This window comes from Panulirus ornatus, chromosome 34 (genome assembly GCF_036320965.1).
Source record: "Panulirus ornatus isolate Po-2019 chromosome 34, ASM3632096v1, whole genome shotgun sequence".
NCBI lineage: Eukaryota > Metazoa > Arthropoda > Malacostraca > Decapoda > Palinuridae > Panulirus > Panulirus ornatus.
In genome coordinates this window covers 16,733,135-16,755,827 of record NC_092257.1, presented here as the reverse complement: position 1 = coordinate 16,755,827, position 22,693 = coordinate 16,733,135, and the positions used below count along the sequence as shown (strand labels likewise).

Here is a 22,693-nt window from a genome sequence, read left to right as displayed (position 1 = left end):
ACAGAGGCCTTGCCTCACCCTCAATGTCACACCAATGTCGAGGCCAACCAGCTGATTCGGCGCCTGGCCAAAGGCGTCCCCCTCCCCCTCTCCACACAAGACAACGGCGCACATGCAGGAGGAAATGTTTCGATCGCCAGGGGCACCAGGCTCCTCCAGGAGGAATACAACGTGAAAAGCTCAATCTTCAGGGGAACCAGGTTCCTCCAGGGGCAATACAACGTAAAGTGTTCAATCTTCAGGGGCACCAGGCTCCTCCTCTTCCCCCGAACCCCACTCGACTGTTTTCCCTCCACACAGCAAATGGAGCGTGACCCGGCATGCCGTATGCACACTAGCGCTGACCTGACAGACGTGGCTCCGTGCTCGCAGCCACAGCCAGGATGATGGACGGACGCTGGGAGCACCGGGGACGTAAAGCTAGCGGCTGTGGGATGAGCTCACCCACGCCACCACGCGAGCGAAATTCATTTACTCCGGGGCATCCGGAGCTGCCGAGGGTGCATCCGTGGCCAGTTGGATAGACCAGCCAGCCAGCCCGGGCAAGGTTAAGGGTGAAGGGCGTCACTTCCCATCTTCACCACACACACACACACACACACACACAGTTACATAAATACTCATACACAAAGACACATACGCTCTCTCTCTCTCTCTCTCTCTCTCTCTCTCTCTCTCTCTCTCTCTCTCTCTCTCTCTCTCTCTCTCACCGGATGCCCGCTATCAGGACAGCTGGCTGATATCACTGGTATATTTAGAGTGATGGCGGCGAGGGTGATTACCGCCGGACACCCAGGTGATGGTAACACTGGCCAGGAGCTGGTTGCCCCCACCTCCTGGGGGGTTAGCCTCCCCCTGCGACGCGCCCTGTTCCTCCCCACGGGTCAGCCACCCCTACCCACGAGTTCCCCTACCCATGGGGTTAAACCACTCCACAAATACCACTACGTACATCCTACACAAACACCCATCGCATACCTCTGTTTCACACACACACACACACACACACACACACACACACACACACACACACACACACAAGCGTCCGTGGTGAAGTGCATGTCTTTGTTGATCGTGACTCACGGTCAGGCCCGTCCAGATTCGAATCCCCACGCGGCAGTGGGCCCATAGCCATCGCAGCTGCGGCCGGTCGATAAAAGAGAACCTGGCTTGGGCTGGGATGTGTGTGCGCCTATACACTTACGAGTGAAGACATGATATATACACATAACACACAAATACTAATGACACAGTTCATGAGTGAGCGCCCCACGAGTGTTGAACTTCCTCCCTGTATTGTAAAAGTGATTAATTGCACACATATATAATACACACTGAATGAGGAATGAGTAAATGGGGACAGTATGGTTGAAGTTTACATGGATGTATAATAGTAGAGAAGGCTCGAGTGATGGGGGGACCCCAGAGCGTAAAACTCTGTCCCTCTCTCTCTCTCTCTCTCTCTCTCTCTCTCTCTCTCTCTCTCTCTCTCTCTCTCCACCCCCTTCCTTCCCCGAACAGTACAAAGTAATCATTAGAAATAAATAATTGAACTGCTGCTGCCACTTGTACGACTATAGAAGCCTCCCGCCTAGAGCTTAAGGAGTGAGGGAAGTGTCTGTACGACATTGATTTACGTCTTGCTCACAAATACGATGAGATTAGTAGGTGTTGTGGAGATACGTGTGGATGTGTGAGGGTGCCTGAGGGTTGTGGTGAGGGTATATTTACTACACGAGTTGAAGTGGAAGGATTAAGGTGCCTCATCGTTACTTGAAAACACACTGAGGCTTTGATGGCGATTTTATGAGGACCTGATAAGTTTCCCCCGTGATGGATTTTTGTTGTGAATATGGGTTATAAAAGAATATTAATTACGGGGTCGTGAGGTGGAATATCTCAAGAAGACTGAATCTTCAAGGAAATATTGTGGAGATTCAGCGTTGAACAACTCTGGGTGACTATAAGATTTGAAATGAAAGGTATGAGTAAGATTTTCTGAAAAGCTTGAAACTTTAGAGGCTATATGGTTGCCATGAGAACGTTACCTTAAGCTTAGGTAGGTGAATCAGACATATGTCTGTATAATGGATCATATCATAAGCGCTAAAGACGAAGTAATATAGTCCGGAAACCTCTTCTAAAAAGATGTTAGGCTGGGTCTTGCGGACCTTCAAAACAAGAGAGAAGAAAAACAGTGATGACGCTCTTTGTAACGCTAATAGTTTCACGAACAGAATGCTACTATGTGCATTGACCCTATAAAGGAGCTGAGCTAGCGGGAAAGATTGAAATCATCGAGGTTGTATTCTCTGGAGCGGAGTCAGGAGAGCTGTACCATATAATCTATACCTGCAAAATCTTGGGATGTATGTTTCTAACCTTACGCTCATAAAAACTTTCCCCCCAATAGCACGACGGGCATGGAAGACTGTAGTACAGTACCACTGGAATATAAAGGTGCTATAAGCCTTCGACTGCAGCTATTACACACACACACACACACACACACACACACACACCATACAACGTACACTGGAAAAACGTCAGAACACCTTGGATAAGCAATTACCATAGTGTACCAGACTAGCCCAGGCTGTGGTGGTGGTGGTGTGGGTCTGAGGGATGCGGCTCTCAACAGCTTGGTCAACCATCACACCGACTGAGAAGCCTAAATCTTGAGCCCCGGGGCTGTGTGTGTGTGTGTGTGTGTGTGTGTGTGTGTGTGTGTGTGTCTCAGCGGAAGACCTCTGAAGCCATCATGAGATATACGTGATGGAGGTATGGGGGTCTTCAAGACAAATCCTACGTATCTTTATCTTCACCTCAGCGTATATGGTCCACTTCACCGGCTGGCAAGAGATAAGACTGCTGCTCCCTGTGAACCCTGGGTTAGTTGGTGTGGGACATCGGTTCCATACGGATTCCCGTGGGATGTGTGAGGGACATTGGTCTACATGGACTGTGTGACCTCTGGATGGAATGGTAATCCCCCTTGACTTCCGGGCAGTGGACTGGGTGACCCCGGAAGAATGAACGCCCGCCCGCGCGCTCGACCGATGGTGTCCTCTCAGCCACGGAATTCAAAATATTGCCTGAAGAGCTGTCTCTCACGCCAAGGTGATCAACAACCCCCTCCTCCCACTCTCTCTCTCATTCTGGTACATAAATAATCACCGTTCACTGCTCGCCCGACAGTAGCTCTGATTGGTCGAGCGAGATCTAACGACCGTCATTGGCGCCTTGGCGACTGGTCGATAAAGACGTGGGCGTCTAGTCTACGCCAGGGTTGTGGTGCGTTACGGTACGCAGGGGTTGGGGGGGGGGGGGGCGTGGATGTACCATGGTGTACCGCAAAGGCTGTCTTCTGCATCATGACAGATGTACCACGGATATGTCCTTGGGCAATGGAGTTGTACAACGGGGCTGTATTGCGATGATACAGCTGTACCGCGCGCAGCTGTCCTTGCTTGATACAGCTGTAAAACTGACGGATGACTTCACTGATTGTTTTGTGTTTTTAATCTACGTCGACGGTACGACCCTTGAATACGACGGCACGACCCTTACGCATGACGGTATGACCCTTGAGCACGAGCGTACGACACTTACGCACGACGGTATGATCCTTAAGTACGAAGGTACGACCCTTAATGCACGACGGTATGACCCTTGAGTACGCGATGGCACGGCCTTTGACCCTTATAAGACATGTCAAAGGTCGGGCCAGGCCAACCCCCCCCCCCCTCTCTCTCTCTCTCTCTCTCTCTCTCTCTCTCTCTCTCTCTCTCTCTCTCTCTCTCTCTCTCGACGTCTGATAACAAGAAACGATAAAGAAAGAGGGGAAAGGAAAAAGGAAAAATAAGAATTGCCTATTACATCCACAAGGATCATCTTGCCCTCATAGTGACTACACCTCTGAGGCATGATGCACGGGCTGCTGCTGCTGCTCCGCCAGACCAACACCGAGTTCACCACATACCTGACACACGGCTCACTGTTGCACGCACCCCCACACACCTGCTGAGCTATGACCAGGTGGTAGCTGCGCCCGGTAACACACACACACACACACACACACACACACACACACTTGTCTCTCTTGTGATAATTTGGCTGAACATATATGCAAAAGTCATAAACGAACATAAACTCCCACAGCAATGGCGTCAAGACGAGTGTAAAAGAGAGAGAGAGAGAGAGAGAGAGAGAGAGAGAGAGAGAGAGAGAGAGAGAGAGAGAGAGAGAGAGGATCGGTGGGGGGGAGAGAGGAAGACGGCTGTCAGTGAGGGTGAGGGTGAAAGTGAGGGGTCGCGTGTCCTGCTAATTAGCAAGGGGAACAAAAGTTAATCTATCATCCCAGGCGAGAGCAAGGGGAAGGTAAGGGGTGTGGCTCCATCTGCCTCACTCCATCACTTACTTCTTCATCCAGCCTCAATCTCCACCAACTCACTTACTCCTCCGCCTTCTACCAAACCAGCTCCCCTCCCTCGCCAGCCAGCCAGCTCCCTCCCTCCCTCTCCAACACCACCACCAACTACTTAACGACGACTCTATTCACACCCTCGAGTTCTGATCACTCTGTATCTCTTGTAGCAGATCAGGGCCTGCGTCAGACCTGCGCTCCACCACCCATTCCCCTCCCCTTACTGGCTCTCCCCCCCCCCCCCTCCTCCTCACCATCCTCCAGTGGAGGTTAAAGAAAACGGTACTGGCCCACAGTACGACGGTACGGCCCCGAGCGCGACGGTGCACCGTCCTGCCTCACACCACGACGGTAAGGCCTGACCTTGACAGTTCGACAGATGGATGTTAGATGGGTTGGCTTTTGGCCTCATCGTTAAAAGTGTCAGATCAAAAACCAGGTCGTCGTATCAAAGGGTCGCACCGTCGTGCTCAAGGGTCGTACCGTCGTGGTCATATGTCGTATCGTAGTAGGAGTGGGGTAGTATTGTCGTGCTCAAGGGTCGTACCGTCGTGCTCATGGGTCGTACCGTCGTGCTCAAGGGTCGTACCATCGTGCTCAAGGGTCGTACCATCGTGCCCAAGGGTCGTACCGTCGTGCCCAAGGGTCGTACCGTCGTCATGCCCAAAGGGTTAATAGATCTAGCCAGTCCCGGAACTTGTGTGTGGACCACCTTTTTATGGTCGGAGATAACGTGTGTGTACCCTCCCAGTCTCTCTCTATCTCCCCCTCTCTCTCTCTTCCATAGACACAGATACACAGACCACACAGACCCAAGGCCCAAGCGGGGTGGTCTGGCCTTGACGCTAAGACCACACCACCTCGCTTGGATCTTGGGGTCTGTGTGGCCTGTGTACCCGCGTAACTCTATGTAACTCTTTCGTTCAGTCGCCTGGGGAGTTTAATCCTCCTTGGCTATAATCACCGCCATGCCAGTAAAAGTCTTCATACGTATGAGTGGATGAATCCCAGTCTGGTTAACGTAAATGTGGACTACACACACACATGAAAGGAAAACTGTAACTTACCAGCTGATCCCCTCCTGTAATTCCTTCATAGAGTATTACTTACCTCCAGAGCGACACCACTTGATCCCCTCCTTCCACTAAGCTAGGCTCCCCACACCACCCCCTTCCCCACCTACCTCCTCCATATCTGGGAATTGGTAAACACCCTCCCACCCCGACTAACACCACCCTCCCATCCCCTTTGGGCCGTCTGCACAGCCCAAGGCCAACAACACAGCCCTGACCTTCATCTGAGATCAAGTATCAGCCACAGATGGACCCAGTGTGTGTGTGTGTGTGTGTGTGTGTGTGTGCTCAAGACATAGCAAACACGACGCCATGGGAGTAACAGTTGTCTACGGTGACGAAAACATTCTATTTTTAGGATCCCAAGGGAGGAACTAATGAGACGAAAGAAAAAAAAATCTTGGACATTAAGATTCTGTGGCGAGAACACATAAAACATGACGGGAGCTTCTGTCCTGACGCTCCTTGAGAGATAAACACGAGCAGCCCCGAGAAATCTTAATACCATTATACATCCGGATAGAATACACAAGTTACCCCTGGGTATATACTATTTTCCTTGGCGCATCAAGGAAGGCAACAATCCAAACCTGACTTATACCAACATTTCTCATCATTTGGAGAAACTCTCCTCCCAGAACTACTTGTCTTTGTCCACGAAAGAAAAGAGACCCCACGCCTTAAGATGCATCTATGCATCATTTTGACCACTACTGAGAAATTAAAGGCGATAAAGAAGAAAAAAAATGCAATAATCTAATGTAGAAAACGAGATGGTCCAGTAGTTATCGGTCTGTGAATAGCCCGTGTGTGTGTTTTACCGATTAAATTTTCTTTGAAGAGATGTTTGAAGAAGCGACTCAAAGAGAATGATTCCAGATGAAGATGGTTTCTCTCCTTCGATTTTTATACTGTTGCAGTCGTGGATGTGGAAGAAAAGTGTAATTAATAGCTTTAATGTTACGTTGTTCATAATTTGTCTTCACTTTAATCCAGAAACTAAGTAAACTAGACGCATGAATAGCCTTGCACTGTCAGACCTGTTAAAAGAAAATGACACAGCAGAACAGTGCCTTAGATTCGTTAATTTTCATGACACTGAAACCGCATCCAACTAAGGTGCCCCTTAACATGTCAACGGTGATACGTCTCCTATTGGTTAAGAAAGACGGACTTACACCACTCTATCTACACCCTAAACACTAGCGGATGTACTAAATCGAAATAATTAATCTACACTGTCATGTGTGATATACATAAATGACTGCAGGGCGCTGCACATGTTTAATTTAATGAGAGAAGAATATATCAGTACAAATGTCCCGATCCCATGCGTGGTGGGTGGTGGGCGGGTGTGTGGTGGATGGTGGGCGGGTTGGTGGTGGTGGTGGATGGTAGGCGGGTGGGATGGCTCCAGCGAGAGGGGTAGCAACCCAGGCGCGTCTTTCTATTATAGGCCAGACTGGCAAGAGGAGTGGTATAAAGGCTGTATAGCCTCACCATCCCGGGTGGTGTATATTTGGGGCGAGGCAGGCAAGCACCCAGTGGCCGCACCACCGTCTCCAACACCTGGTGTGTTGGTGACAGCAAGCCACCGTCTCCAACACCTGGTGTGTTGGTGACAGCAAGAGCGCCACCAACACCGCCAGGAGCACCAACTAGCAGTTACTACCAGGACCGACACCCAGCGTCACCCCGGAGCGAGTGGCGTGTTGCTGGTCCCGCCTCACACACTCCTCTCGCCAGGCAAACCTTCCTTGGGATTTACTCCTGTCTTTTTTTCTTTTTTTTTTTAACCACAAAGGATTTTATTAAGCAAGTCCAAAGAGTTTACGGCTGGTGGGGTTTTGTTTGAAGTGTTTGTCAACTTGACTCTTGCAGATCTATTGTTTTTTGTCTTTTTTCTTCTCTCTTTGTGGCTTCCAGTGTATTTTTTTAAATCTATATTTACTTCTCGTGTTGGTCAATCATACACCGGGAAGCAGTACAAGGATGTGGCTACGATGATGACTGGTGAAGACGTGGGAGACTCACAAAGACCAGACTCTGCCTTGAGGGGGACGAGGGAGGGACCAGCACAACCACACACCCCCTCCCTCATCTGGCCCCATCCTCAACACAGGACCCTAGTCCCGGCCACACCCTCAACACAGGACCCTAGTCCCGGCCACACCCTCAACATAAGAACCTAGTCCGGGCCACACCCTCCACACAGGACCCTAGTCCTAACCCAACCCTCCACACAAGACCTCTAGTCCTGCCCCACCCTCAGTACAGGTAGGTCCCCAGCCCTGGCCACACCCTTCCCCTTCCCACCCTCTAACCCCCCCACCCAACCCCTCCCCATGCATTTGTTACACCACTTGGGCCTGGCAACTACACCCTTGCCCTCCAGCGTCGGTGGCTGGGGAAGAGGGGGGGGGGGGGGACAGTGAGAAGGGGAGGGGGGAAGGAGGCGGTTGGGGGGATAGACTGTCAGGGGATGGGAGACGGTGTCATTTTCGTGGCTCCGTCTGGTTGTCTTCCAAACACAAATGTTACATGAAACACTGGCAAAGACAATAACCAGTGTGTGTATGTGTGTGTCTTACTTATTCAGGACAACACAGTCATTAGAAAAGCCCAGTGTTGTGAGTGTTACTGATTGCTGCACTCAGCGATAGACATGTTCCATGTCCTTAGTGTTGTTGAGTGTTGCATCTAATGATAAGTCAGGTCCCGTGTTGTGGGTGTTGTTAATAACTGCGCCCGACGACAGACATGGCCAGTGTTGTGTTAATTATTGTTCTTCAGAATGACCAAGTCCTTGTCTGATGGAGCTCATTAAGGCAGTCATATAATACAGCTTCCCGCGTAAACAGAGGCCAGCATGATTCATTCTCCCGGTGTGATAATGAGATGGGTTGCGAACCAGGGCCCCACGCACCCCAGGTCTGTAGCAGGCCTGGACGACGGGGTGAGATGGCCACACGGCACGACCCACGCACCTGTAAGCCTCGAAGGTGGGTGAGTGACGTGATCATAGTGAGGCATCATACATCTCTTTCCATCGTAATGTTATCACCAATACCTACAAAACTCATCTCTTTTTTTTTTTCTAAATACTGTCGTTATAATCAACTATTCAACCCTCACCACCACTATCAAACATGCATTTATCACCAGTGCCACTATCGTTATCATAATGGCCATCGTTATCATAAACCACCACCACCACCACATACCCTCCCTCCCTCCTCGTCATTATCAACCATCACTTTATCACCACCTCCTGTGAAATCATCATTCATTCCCACCATCATCACTAACACCACCACCCCTCACCATCACCTCTACCATCACCCTCAACCATCACCTCTACCATCACCCTCACCATCACTTCTACCACCACCCTCAACCATCACCTCTACCACCACCCTCACCATCACCTCTACCACCATCCTCACCATGACTTCTACCACCACCATCGTAAGCTGGGCAGCGTCCGCCTGCTGCCTTTTAGGCTAGGCTGCCTTGGGGTAGGTCACCTTTGCTCGTTAGGATCACCTTTGCTCGTTAGGAATTCCAATGTTGGTGTCCAGCTGGTACACAAACTCAATGTCATGGGGTCCCAGAGAGAGAGAGAGAGAGAGAGAGAGAGAGAGAGAGAGAGAGAGAGAGAGAGAGAGAGAGAGAGAGAGAGAGAGAGAGAGAGAGAGAATCTTCCACAAAGGCAACGGTAAATAAATGCCTGTTAACCCCAAATCGCAATTCCCCCCCTACATTATTCCAGCAATATCTAAGATGCCCAAACACCTGAAATGAAGTATACCGTACCATCACACGCCCCAAGACGACCGTGGGTAAAATTAAGCTAATATAATGCTCCTCCCGCCTGTACCAGACGTAATCACACCATTATATTGAGTTGCTGAACGTTTCATGTGAAGTGTGGGATCTTGGACCCTCGCCTTACAGCCCTCCCTGTGTTTGTGACTGTGAAGTGTACGTGGGAAGATGTGCGTTTCTGAATGTATATATCCATGAATGAGGAAGTGTTTACACATGTGTGCTACATTAGAATGCATGGGTATCTTAAGAAATCACAGACAAGATATTCCTGCGACTTTATGTTATATGATTATTTGTATTGCAATCTAGGGGCTTCAGGTGTTCATTCTAATCTGTCTGTGTGACTGTATGGTACGGGTACATGCTCGGATGGTGGCGTTGCGTATACAAACAAGAGATGAAGGTCTCATGAGTGAAGAACTCTCTCCCTCCCTGTACTGGCCAAACAGGTCATTTCAAATACGCACACATATACACACGCAGAAACAAGGGATGTAAATGTTGTGTAAGCATTTACAGATTTAAAACCGGACGTCCATGGTGTGGTAGATAGCTTTAGTGACCGTCACGCATGCATGGGCCGCACGGGATCAAACCCGAGTAGGGTCGAATCCTAGTAGCAGCAACAACCTGTCTATAGTCCACCTATAACTGTTGATCCTACCTTATGGGTTTACCAACAAAATAGGACCCTGGCAAATACCAGGATGTGTGTATGTGTGTGTGCATATACAGTAGGAAACGCATGGTACGTATATACAAGGTTAAGAGACGGAGGCAACACGAATGTAAAACTCTCTCCCTCCGAAACAAGCAATAATCACACAACCTTCGCTGTAGGCCCACCTCCACAGGCAGATGACATGGCCAACAACTTATACCTCCTCTTGGCTGCTAACTGTATGCTGCCAGCCTTGGGAGACAGAGATAACGGGCCACGGTACACATAGTCAGCCAGGGACTCCAGTGAAAAATAACTGTGCTAAGCTAGAAATATCGGTCCACAATACTTTGTCTGTCGACCTCCACTGGCCAGCTTCCTTTCCTTCCCTTCCTCACCTCGATCTTTCGCTCTCCCTCTCCTTCTCTCCCAGCAGCAATCTCGCTCGCTGCACAACAGTTATAGCCTTGCAGTCTGCCTTGCCTGGCAGCGTTCACACCCCCCAACAAAATATTGGCTCCCGGTAACGCCACACAACCTGCTCCCCCGCCGTCCACACACCCACCCGGTGGTACCGCTACCTAACCTGCAGCTCCCCCTGCCGCCCCAACAACCGCCACGGCACAAAGAGAGCTGGCTGCACAGACTGTCCATTTCTCTCTCCGATATTTACCGCTTGCAGTTTTCCTCTCTACCAGATATTTTTCCCTCTGAGATAGGTAGTGCTTTACTCTCACTCCTACCTACCTACCTACCTTTGACTTACCCACCTACCTACTTCCTTATAGACTCCTGCCTTTGCCAGACACCAAACTTCCTGCATCCTACCACCATGTATTGGGACTTAAGAACCTTCCGCCTTTATCAGCCTTGGTCCAGCCTCCGCCCGATCCCTTTGCGCTGTGTAAACCCATGTGAATATTATCACACTGCACCCTGGCGTTATCCCCCTGGCGTGTATGTAGCATCTCCTAGGGAAGGTATTTCAAACTTGATGCTGACAATAAATTTGGATCTATCACAGGGAAATGATGACCTATGATGAAGGTTTCCTGTCAAACAGGAGCGAAAATGTTTACGTGATAATTTACTCATGCTTGTCAGATTAATATTTTTTTGTTTCAATAGTTTTATTCTCAAGAGGAAAGGGAGCCAATCCACAATACGGTGAGGTAGGTACCTGCTTTAATGTATTACCCACTTTCAACATAGGTAGGCATCACGTAACATTGGTGTTTATTTCAAAAGTTTGCGAGTCGGTTGGAATTTCTCGCTACGCCATAACAAAATCTAGTCTGTAGTACGTGCACAAGTGTTGTAGCGGCTTGTGCCGGCTTACTTAACCGTGTGAGCTGGCTGGCTGGTTGGCATCAGCGAAGCTTGGAGATTGGGGAAGTAACAAGCACAGTTTGGGCAGTTCCGAGTGTTTTAAGTTTCAAGTGATTGTGAGACTCTGTCGATTCTGTCCACGATGTGGTGAGGCATGACAGATACACAATCCACTTGCTATCGTCTAAACATCAAACTTTTCTAATCCGATTTCAGCAAAACGTGACAAAAAAAAAAAATAAATCAAACGCATAAACAGAGACATGTATTTTTTCCCCCGTCCGTTTTAAAAAAGGTTCTAAATATGGATTACAAATCAAACAATTAATTCAACACTGTAAAAATATTTCAGTTGAATCAAAACATTGCAAATGTTCTGTCGTACTTTTTCACGACCATTAAACTTTATTTGTAACTCTAACCATCCAGTATCATGAAAGGTAGTAATCTCACAGAAACATAAAAGCCTTCGTCACATTACGACCCGTGTTGAAGCTGAGTCATCGAACATCCTAAGCGATGGAATATATTGAACAGAGATGTTCTTTTGATGCATGACTTTCGGAAGTCATTTTCATCTCTTAAACAAAACCTAACGTAACCAACCATGTACTCCACTCTCCCACCTACCCACACAAAACCTGATTAACCACCTGACCTAACCCAGTCTTCACCTAGTGCCGCGTTGATGGATTCTGAAGCCTTTAGGATCAAAAGTATTCTTACCCTCCCCACCCATATCCCGCCAAGATTGAAAATCATAAACGTAATGATACCTTAAGGAAGGTCCAATCTTCTCTTCTATCAGGGCTTCCTCAAACTATCGAGTCCTCTAACTTTCAGCACCTTCGGTAATAATCGAAATTTGAAAGTCGGATTTCCTTATTTTTGGAGGCTCCAACAACACATCTGACCCTGGGATCTTCCCCAAACTCCTCTACCCCCTTAATATGCCACAGCACGTAACCAAATTCAACCTCAGATTAATATCCCCAACTTAACCTCCTTTCACCACATTGCTAAAAGCCGTAGCCGCTCAGTGCGAGGCAGGAAGGCATCAAGTTAGTGTGAGTGAGTCACGATAATGAGTGTAGAGAAAAGGCAGCGAGCCATCAAGTTGGTATGAGTGTCAGAATGGGTTAAGAGCAAGGCAGCCGTTAGTTAACTGAGAGTCAGAAAACCACTATGACTTATTGCAAGGTAGCTGGAAGTCAATGAACCATAGTGACTCGATCAGTGCAAAGAAAGTCGTAATACGTGAGCTGCAGAGTCTAAACGAGAGAGAGAAAAAAAATTGCTAAACATTAGCTTGTTGACGTTTATGCAGCGCCACACCAGACAGCACGTAGCCTACTTCCCAATATATTTCTTAAGGAATCAGACGAGTCATCCGTAATATATATATATGTAGGGAGGTGAAGCTGGGGGCAGGTAGTCACCCCAGCCCCCGGATCAATAGTACATGGGAGGGAGAGGCGGGAGTGGTTGAGCCAGCAGGTGGAGGGTAGTGGCGGACCAGGGAGGGGAGTGACTGTCAGGGACTGAGGGAGATGGAGGCTTTTAGGTTATTAACTCATCATAAACTTTAGTATTTTAAATGACTGGGTTTACACTGCCTCCTCGGAAAGACGTACCCAACGTAAGGAGGAAGGAAAGACATGCGAGGGTTGGAGACACGGAGGGTTGAAGAGAGATAAAGGGGATTCAAGTCAGTTATGGATTCTCTCGAACACAGATCTCCGGGACATAATGGAGTTAAAGGCTATCGTAAACTTGATTACGACAGAGACACAACACAATTTTGGGTTGTCAGAAATATGACAAATGCTGTAATAAGGAAAGAACTAAGAGGAGAATAGTATATATATATATAAAGACCTAAAAGAACAATTTTCCACCTTACTTTGATGCTTGCAGTGAACCGTGTTTGGGGAAAAAGTAATAAGATTGGTCGGGTACCAGCAGTTTAATTTGAATGAAACCGTTAAGACACTTTAGCCTGGACGATCATTTTGATCATACTGACCAGAAAGTTTATGGGCTGAGATACGGAGGTAAACCACAACAATACGCCCTAGCTGAGAAAAATCTAGACCTTCTTAAGTCCAAGCGAAAACCTACAAGAAAATCAATTTTGCAACTGACTGTAAACTGTAAACTGAACTCACTTTTCGTATCAAGGAAGAGACAGCTGCTGTATCAAGACATTATTAGATGATGTGATGAATAAACTCTGGAATGCCTGCTTGTGTGATTATCTGTCGCCTGGGAAATGACAAAGACTCGTTGTGACCTCAGTGTAATCCTCTCGCACCACTACCGCTCACGCGATGAGCATGGGATGCATAATAAATTAGTCGCTGTTGGCAGCAAAATTGAGTTGAAAAGAGGGAGAGTTAAGAGGAAAGGGAAGGAGGAAGAGAGAGGAAGGAAGAGAATGAGTGTCATAGAACAGTGGGAGCTGAGGAACGAAAGATATATATATATATATATATATATATATATCATTGTGGCCATAATTTCTCAGTTGTGGCAGATGGCTTTTTTCTTTGATGTCACCATCAAGTCTTATTCATATACATATGATTTACCGTTCAGTTTCCCCTTACACATCCATTTACAGAACCACAACATCTATTTAGAGAAGGTTCAGAGGAGGGTAACAAAGATGTTACTAGAATGAAGAATGCTGAGTTATAGGGAAAGGTTAGAGGCCTGAAATGTATGGAGAGACTTGACCCAAACCTTTAAGTGTCTACTCTATTTAGGGGATGCCAGCTGAGAACATTCCTTCGAAACAAGCAACGACAAAGCAACTAGAAGCCATAGCATGAGCAAGAAATCTGTTAAGAAAAGTTTTAAAGTATTTCCATTAGTATAATAGTAGCAGGGAGGGACCTTTGGAAAATGTGAACATGGACAGCATACAAAATTTAAAAAGTTGTACGATAGAGAAGGTTCAAGGGATGGGTGTATCACGAGTGTACAACTCCCTCCCACTGCAGTACAGTTAAGTAAATACATTCAGCTCTTACATTTGCTGTGTTATGAGTGTTTACCATAGTCTTGAAAAAAGGGGAGAATATTCGTCTCATAATGATCGTCTCATAATGATTATGTCTAACAGTCTTGTTCTGCTACATGACTGGTAATTACCTGACGTTCATACTAAAGCTTTCAGATAATACTAATTATATTAATAACAACAACAGTAAAACTTATTTATAATTCATTGGATTAAAGCAGCCATAAGCTGAAAACGTATGTGTGTGTGTGTGTGTGTGTGTGTCACATGTCTGTCATTTCGCACCTATTTCTAATCTGAGCCAATTTCATTTAGAGTTAAATGTGTGAACGGCTGTCATGCAAGTTATTATCATCAGTCATTACATGGGCAAGAACAAATGATAATTCATTTCTGTACTTCGCCGTATTGTTTGACCCTTATGGGCCAGGACAGAGGTCACGCCATTATACCCAAAGATCGTAACAGTCGCGTTCAGGGGTCGGGCCCTCGTATTCCAAGGCTTATCCTCAAGGTTTTTCAGGAGACTGGGCCTTAACCTGCCTTGACGTGATATGCAGAAGGGCTTGTCAGCGAGGGGGCTGGGTACACGAATCATTAATGGCGTAAGTGGCTTAACCCCGCGAACCGGAGATGGTGACCCTGTTTATACGGTGCTTGCCCGCTATAAAGGACGGCTCAACACTGGCTTCTGAGAATCATAATCCCACTAAACAGTTCCTGCACTGTGGGAGCACTACTGGATCCCATGGTCTGAGGCGTTGGGACTCATAGGTTAAGGTGTTGGAGGTGGGGTATGTGGTTATTATTGTACTGGTAATGATCACCACCATCACTGCCTGCTGGTGAGGACGGGCACCAACACTGCTGGTGAGGACGGGCACCAACACTGCTGGTGAGGACGGGCACCAACACTGCTGGTGAGGACGGGCACCAACACTGCTGGTGAGGACGGGCACCAACACTGCTGGTGAGGACGGGCACCAACACTGCTGGTGAGGACGGGCACCAACACCGCTGGTGAGGACGGGCACCAACACTGCTGGTGAGGGAGGACACCAACACTGCTGGTGAGGACGGGCACCAACACTGCTGGTGAGGGAGGACACCAACACCTGAGGTGAACCGTCCCTCCAGTAACCAACACGACATTAAATGTTGTGTCGCTCCCTCCTCCGCCTCTTCCCTCCCCTTCCAGGGCAGACAGGCCCCCCTCCTCCTTCGTCAGTGATCGGTGACTCCAGTCAGTAATGTGTGCCCGTCACACTACCTCGTTAGCAGTGTAATAACTTCGTCCACCTTACCCCAGTCGTGATACGTTACCATCATCAGTCATAAGCCAATAGTAATTGCTTTAATGCTCATGAGCTTTAAGCACTTTGACCACAAACTTGCGACCCTTGAGCACGACGGTGCGACGCTTGAACACGAAGGTACGACCCTTGAGCACGACGGTGCGACCCTTGAGCACGACGGGGCGACCCTTGAGCACGAAGTTACGACCCTTGAGCACGAAGGTACGACCCTTGAGCACGAAGGTACGACCCTTGAGCACGACGGTGCGACGCATGAGCACGAAGGTACGACCCTTGAGCACGAAGGTACGACCCTTGAGCACGACGGGGCGACCCTTGAGCACGACGGGGCGACCCTTGAACACAACGATACGACTCTTTGAACAAGTCGGTGCGACCCCTAAGTATAATGGCCTTTAAGAGTTAGATCAAACAACGCGTCATCATGCCCGAGGGTCAAAACGTAATGGTGAATGGGGTTAATATTAGTGTGTAGCGAGTGCATGGAAAACAGTGTAAGTGTATTAGTGCACTGCTCAGGAAGTGAAAGTGTGACGGTCGCCGCCCTTAGTAAACACGGTTGTGGTCGATCGTGTTGTGATGTCCCCTCCCACCTCCCTCTCCCCCCACGTCCCCGAGTGAATGCAGGGGGGAGGAGGAGGGGGGGAGGATGGATGAAGAGGTGGAGGAGGAGGAGGAGGAGGATGGACGGACTCCTCCCCCACCAACCATTGTGATGCCTACCGTGTTATGCTTGCATGCTTCCCTCCTCCCCAACTCTTACCTGACTCACGCCTCACCACCACACATTATGAGTACTACATCCCACCCTCCTTTGTTTCCTGCGCCCGTACACCAATCACCTGACCCTTATCTCTTGTTCGGGACCTAAAGGAGGCAGTGTGTGTGTGTGTGTGTGTGTGTGTGTGTGTGTGTGTGTGTGTGTGTGTGGAGGGCAGGGGTGGTTTATTGGGGACAGTTAGACCCGGGGTCCGTCGAGACCTGGATCCGAGCTCCTCCCTCGTCCACATCCCATGTAATCCTATTCATGCATGGCATTGAAGTGTTTGCGAGCCATAGGGGCAGCAAACACCTCCAGGCTCCCGGCTTCATGCAGTCATAAAGAACACTGTGTATGGCTCCTCACTGCGTACAGACGCCTTGTGCATTAAACAAAGATTGACTTGATAATTCAAGTGATAATCAATATATTTTGGTTACTTTATTGATAAATTACTTATCTGGTTATTCTGATATTCATACCGTTGAGTTCAAAAGAAATCGTCTGCTCTTCTGGCTCTGCTGTGTTTTTAAGCTCGTTGCCGCCCGATTTTTTAGTTCGTTATCGTGAATTCTTAAGAGAGAGAGAGAGAGAGAGAGAGAGAGAGAGAGAGAGAGAGAGAGAGAGAGAGAGAGAGAGAGAGAGAGGTGGGGGAACGTGGGGAAAAGGGTGGGGGTCGTTTTCCCCAGGGCCCAGGCTGGCTCTTGACATGCCTGCACCTGCCCCCTACCCAACACCATTCCACCTCAGCACCTGTCCCCTATCCAACACTACTCCACCTCACCACCTGCCCCCCTATCCAACACTACTCCACCTTACCACCTGCCCCCTACCCAACACTACTCCAACTCACCACCTGCCCCCTACCCAACACTACTCCACCTCACCACTTACCCCCCTACACAGCACCATCCACCTGCCCCTACATAGCACCACTCCACCCTCACACCCTGTTCTCTACACACTCCACACTAGCGCCCACCTTCCTCCCTTGGCGGGGCTGTACACTAATACAGCTCAGGCATGGGGTCTGGACGCGGCGCCAGTGATCCAAGGCGGCCGACAGGTGACTGGAGGGGGAGAGGGGAGCTGCCGGCCTGTGAAAGAAGCTATCCAATTCATTATTTACAGCTTGTAGCCGACCCGAACCCCCGGGACTGAGCGGCGACGAGGGGCTTTCTCTCCTCCAAAGGTGATAGGAGTGACGATGATGAGGGAGGTAGCGTTCCCCTGGTGCTGCGGGCGCCATTAGCTCCGACAACCTGTCTTAGTGGAGCAGCAAGACGCGAGGTTGCTGGAGGGGGAGGGGTTGAAGACCTGCTACCTCCGAGACCATTGTGAGGTACTTGTAGGGTTTCCAGATCCAGTTGTAGGGGTAGCAGGCCTCCAAAACCATAGTAATGTACACGTAAGGTTAGGTAAGATAAAAGTCCCACTTTTGAAGGTTAAAGACCTTCGAAAGTCTATCGTAGGGTGATGTAAGGTCCCAGACCAAGCTGTGGTGGCAGAAGACCTCCAAGAATATGATAAAGCTTGACGAATATTTTGATGATATCAGTTAACAATGACTAAGCCAACTCCAAGAAGAGAAAAAACTAATTCTGCTTCTCTGAGGCACAAAATGTGACCTTTTACGCTTCAGATTTGAACCTTCTTCCCAGATCTTTCCGCTGCAACATTAAGATATGGCAGGCTTCTCATTCAAACTTTTTTGTATAATTTCCATGAGAGTTTATTCCCTCCATATACACGGTGCTTCACTTTCTTACCTCTTTTCCTGCTCCGTTGAGCCGGAGGGAAAGGTGGTAACGGAGGTGCCCTTCGCTTTACTGTTATCTCTGTATATAAAATAGAATAGGAGCTTAGGATACTATTACCGTCCTTCAGCAGATAGCCTCATCAGGGACTATAAAGTCTCCTGTTATCTTCTTTCCTATGTACACACCTCCCACACACTCTCAGTTCCCCTCATACATCCTCCACTCCTACCACCTTACACACTCCCCACATCTGGACGCACTTCCAATACTTGCCTTGCACTCCCCGCTTCTACGCACCCGTACACGCTCTCTCTCACATACTTCCCGAGACCTACAGACTCGTCACCTCCCTACAGTCTTCCACAACATCTCCAATCCTCCCAACCAGAACACCTCCACCATCCTTTCTCCACCACTCCAACAGCTCCCACCATCGTGCCTTTCCCCACCATCCTCAACACCCAGGGCGGACAGTGTGTGTGTGTGTGTGTGTGTGTGTGGTGATGTCACAGCCCTGTTATCGCCAGCTCAGTGTGGCCACTACTCGGGTCACAATCTTCAAAGACGCGAGTGTGCCACATAATTTTTCTAACCCCTTGATCACGAGGTAAGATCCCTCGTGGTCATGATGGCGTGGCCTTTGGACCTAGTCTCTTCCAAGTCAGGTCAGCAGAGAAGCCACACCGTCATGTTTAATGGGTCAGTCTTCTGGACGGCATTCGTATGCAAAACACCTTTTTTATTTTTCCTGGCGAGCTAATGATGGGCCAGCTGGGTCATCACCTGCGCCAGTGTGGGGAGGATCTAGCAGCCACAGGTGGCATCAGAGGCCACCTGGGTATCCAGTACCGGTATGGGGGGAGGAACCAGCTGCCACAGGTGGCCCTCCTGGCACCATGAGAGCCATGATCGTATCAAAATTCAGTGAGTGCAATATTACCTCACCTTCCATTACGAATCACGTCCATTACCCGTGCAATTATTAGGATATATATATATATATATATATATATATATATATATATATATATATATATATATCGTTTGATGACACAGAGATCACTATGAAGAGGACCTTCGAACATTCTGAAGCAAACATCACCAAACTACACCTCCGGTCGTTAGGCCACCACGGCAGAAACAGTTCACCTGTGCCCCAGTTTCGAGGGAGAAAGTCAGCGTTAATGTCCAGCAGGTGACTTAAATGTCCATCGCTAACTTTTAAACGTCCGCAGATGACTTTTATAAAGTTCATAGGTGGCCTTTTTTTTTTTTTTTAAGTCCATAGACGGCTTTTAAAATACCAGAGGTGGTACCTCGCTCGCTCGCCCCGACCTTGTGGCCTTTGGCCCGAGTGATGACCCCACTAACTAACGACGATGTTTGGGTGATGACCTGGCCAACGACGACTGTGGGATGACCTCACTCATAATGACGACGACTGAGTGATGATGACCTAACGAACTAACGACGTCTGAGTGATGATGACCTCACTAACTAACGACGTCTGAGTGATGAGCTCACTCATGACGACGACGACTGTGTGATGACGTCGTCAATCAACGACAAAGTCGCGAGTGCATCCGGGCAGCCGTTGCTAGACCCACCAGACCTGTCGTGGAGCAGAGCGCACCCTTAAGAATATTGGACGACGCGACGACAAATTATAAACGTTAGACTCTCCGGCCACGCCTCTGTGTGTGTGTGTGTGTGTGTGTGTGTGTGTGTGTGTGTAAAATTCCCCTTTTGCACTAGACTTGTATTTTCTCTTACGTCCTCCTTGGCTCAGAGTTGAGGCCATGGATGGCCACTAGGAACTCGTGAACGACCTGTTTCCTGTCAACGCCATCATCCACTTGATCTAGGAACTCTTGGCTGGTTATTAGGTCACACACCCCCTCCCCCTCCCCCCTCTTGTAGCCTCTCTGTAATGCGCTGAATACAGGAGCGGATCAACAAGTCATGCTGCCCTTTCATTGGGGGAGGGGAAGGGGGTAGGTCTCTCTCTCTCTTTTCCACTGACGTTGTTCACAAAATGGGTCTTTCATGTTTAGAAAACCTACATGCACAGTTTTTCATTTAAGATAACACTCGTTTTCCCTTATACTAAAGCTCAAAGTTGTTAGTTCAATCTATTATACAACTTCCTGTGTTACTTGTTCACAGTAGACCACTGTGTTAGTACGGACAGACAGACTGACAACACACTCTTGTTCTGTTCAGCCCAACGCCTCCTTTCTCACATCATTTCGCTCGTGCTGTATTTCAACATTTCTTTTTACTTTCCAATACTTCACAGCTGCGACAAATTGCTCAGAAGAAACTCAGCGAGACAACAGGTGAAGCAAAGATTGCCGTATGATAATATTCTCCCATTTTTTTTATAGTGATTAATTAAGCGATCTCAAAGCTATTACGTCTGAATATGTTTCATCAAAAAACAGCACTGAAATGGGTCGAGAATCATATCTGCTGATGTACATTTCGTTATAAGTAATTTGAATAATGTCTATTATCATCTATCATTTTAGAATTTTATATATATATATATATATATATATATATATATATATATATATATATATATATATATATATATATATATATATGCTAGCAAATGGTATTTGTAATGCTTTGCATGGCTTTCTTATTGGTACTTGTTAACCTTCTCCCGCGTTAGCGGGGTAGCGCCAAGAATAAACGAAAGGCCTCATTCGCTCCCTTCCATCCTCTAGCATTCACGTGTGATGCACCATAACCGCAGCCACTATCTACAGCCAGGCCCCCACAGGCTTTTGCGTAGTTTCCCTGAACTGCTTCAAATGACCGAGATAAGTCCATTTACAGCACGTCGCCCCCTGTATACCACATCGCTTCACCGCACTCTGTCACACGCACGCCTCTCTCCTTCTCAATGTGTTCTGTACCTAGGTCAGGGCCCACCTGAACTGACAGAGAACGATGGTCAGGGAGGGACCTTGTTGTGGAGGAAGTGGGTCTGTATGAAGGGCCTTTTGGAGGGAGTGGATGGGTCTGCACGGAGGGTCTTGTGGGGAGGAAGTGGATGTGCATGGAGGGCCTTCATGGAGTGGCGTGGGGGATATGTGTGGAGTGGGGGTGGGGGATATGTGTGGAGTGGGGTGGGGGATATGTGTGGAGTGGGGTGGGGGGGATATGTGTGGAGTGGGGTGGGGGGGATATGTGTGGAGTGGGGTGGGGGGGATATGTGTGGAGTGGGGCGGGGGATATGTGTGGAGTGTTCCGGTGGCCTGGGCTGGACGCGAGGGTGCAGTTATGGGAGGCGTGGAGAGGCCTGGTATCTGATGATGGGAGGATTTGGAGTGCCAGGTGATAGTCTGGAGGGGTCGATTGTCAGGCGGAGGGGCCCGAGTGTCAGACGGAGGGAAGGGAGGAGGTGCTTAGTCTCAAGTAGAAGGATTAAGTAAGGGGGGGAGGGAGGAGGTGAACATCAGGTGGAGGAAGGTCGGGAGGGATGGAGGAGGAACCGAATGTTAAGAAGATGGAAAGAGAAGTCGCGTGTTGGAGGGAGAGATGGATTAGAGAGGGAGGGTCAGTCTGGAGGGGGAGGTGATGGAGAGGTGTGGCAGGAGAGTAGGGTAGAGGGAGGGGTAGTATGGGAGGAGGGGTCGCGTCTAGGAAGGGACAAAGTGGAGGGAGTGTTAAGGTGTTGCATGGCGGAGGGAACGTTTGGCAGAGGAACACTTTTTATTAGTGTAGAGTCATAGAGCTGCCCCAAGCGAGGCGCCCCTCGGGTACGTTGTCTGTGGTAAAGGGCGTGTTGATGATCGGGTGGAGGGCGGTGGATGAAGAGGTAGAGGTGGAGGGCGGTGGATGAAGAGGTAGACGGCCGTGGATGAAGGGTAGAGAGCGGTGGACGAAGAAGTAGAGGGCCATGGATGAAGAGGTGTAGGGCTTTGGATGAAGGATGGCGAGCGGTGGACGATGAAGTAGAGGGCGGCGGATGAAGTGGTAGAGGGAGGTGGGTGAAGAGGTGGAGGGCGGTGGATGAAGGCGTGGAGCGGTGAATGAAGGGGTGGGGTGGTGGTGGATGAACGGGTGGAGGCGGCGGGTGAAGCTATGAAGGGCGACGAAGAGGCAACGGAGAACAGTGGATGTAGGTGTTGAGGGTGACAGGTTGGGAGTGACGTAAATGTGGATGAAAGGGCGGGCGTTATGGATGATGCAGGTGACGGATGAAAAGATGCATAGTAACGGATGAAAGACTGGCTGTTGACCAGTGACGTGGTTGGAGAAGCGTATGGCATGGTGGGTGAAGGGGTGGGGGAGACAAATCAGTTGGGCAGAACTTGGGTGATGGATGACCCAGGAGATACTGGAAGAAGAGGTGGATGAAAGGGGTGAAGTCGGCAGATGAGAGGGTGGACGATGGGGTGAAGACTTAAAGTGGGGGAGACGGTTGACGGCGGGGAGACAGATGTAGCGGTGTTGGGTTCTAGGGGTGGGACGCTTTGGGTGGAGCAGCACATGGGG

At 48.9% G+C, this 22,693-nt stretch overlaps 2 protein-coding genes across 5 annotated transcripts in view; one reads left to right on the top strand and one right to left on the bottom strand.

The window, feature by feature from the left end:
• LOC139759947 (uncharacterized) overlaps positions 1-22,693 on the top strand; it is a 193,363-nt gene that overhangs the window by 46,755 nt on the left and 123,915 nt on the right. The gene's annotated exons all lie outside the window — the stretch shown is intronic.
• Positions 1-22,693, bottom strand: part of LOC139759949 (uncharacterized protein ZK1073.1) — a 119,942-nt gene that overhangs the window by 96,143 nt on the left and 1,106 nt on the right. The window lies entirely within an intron of this gene.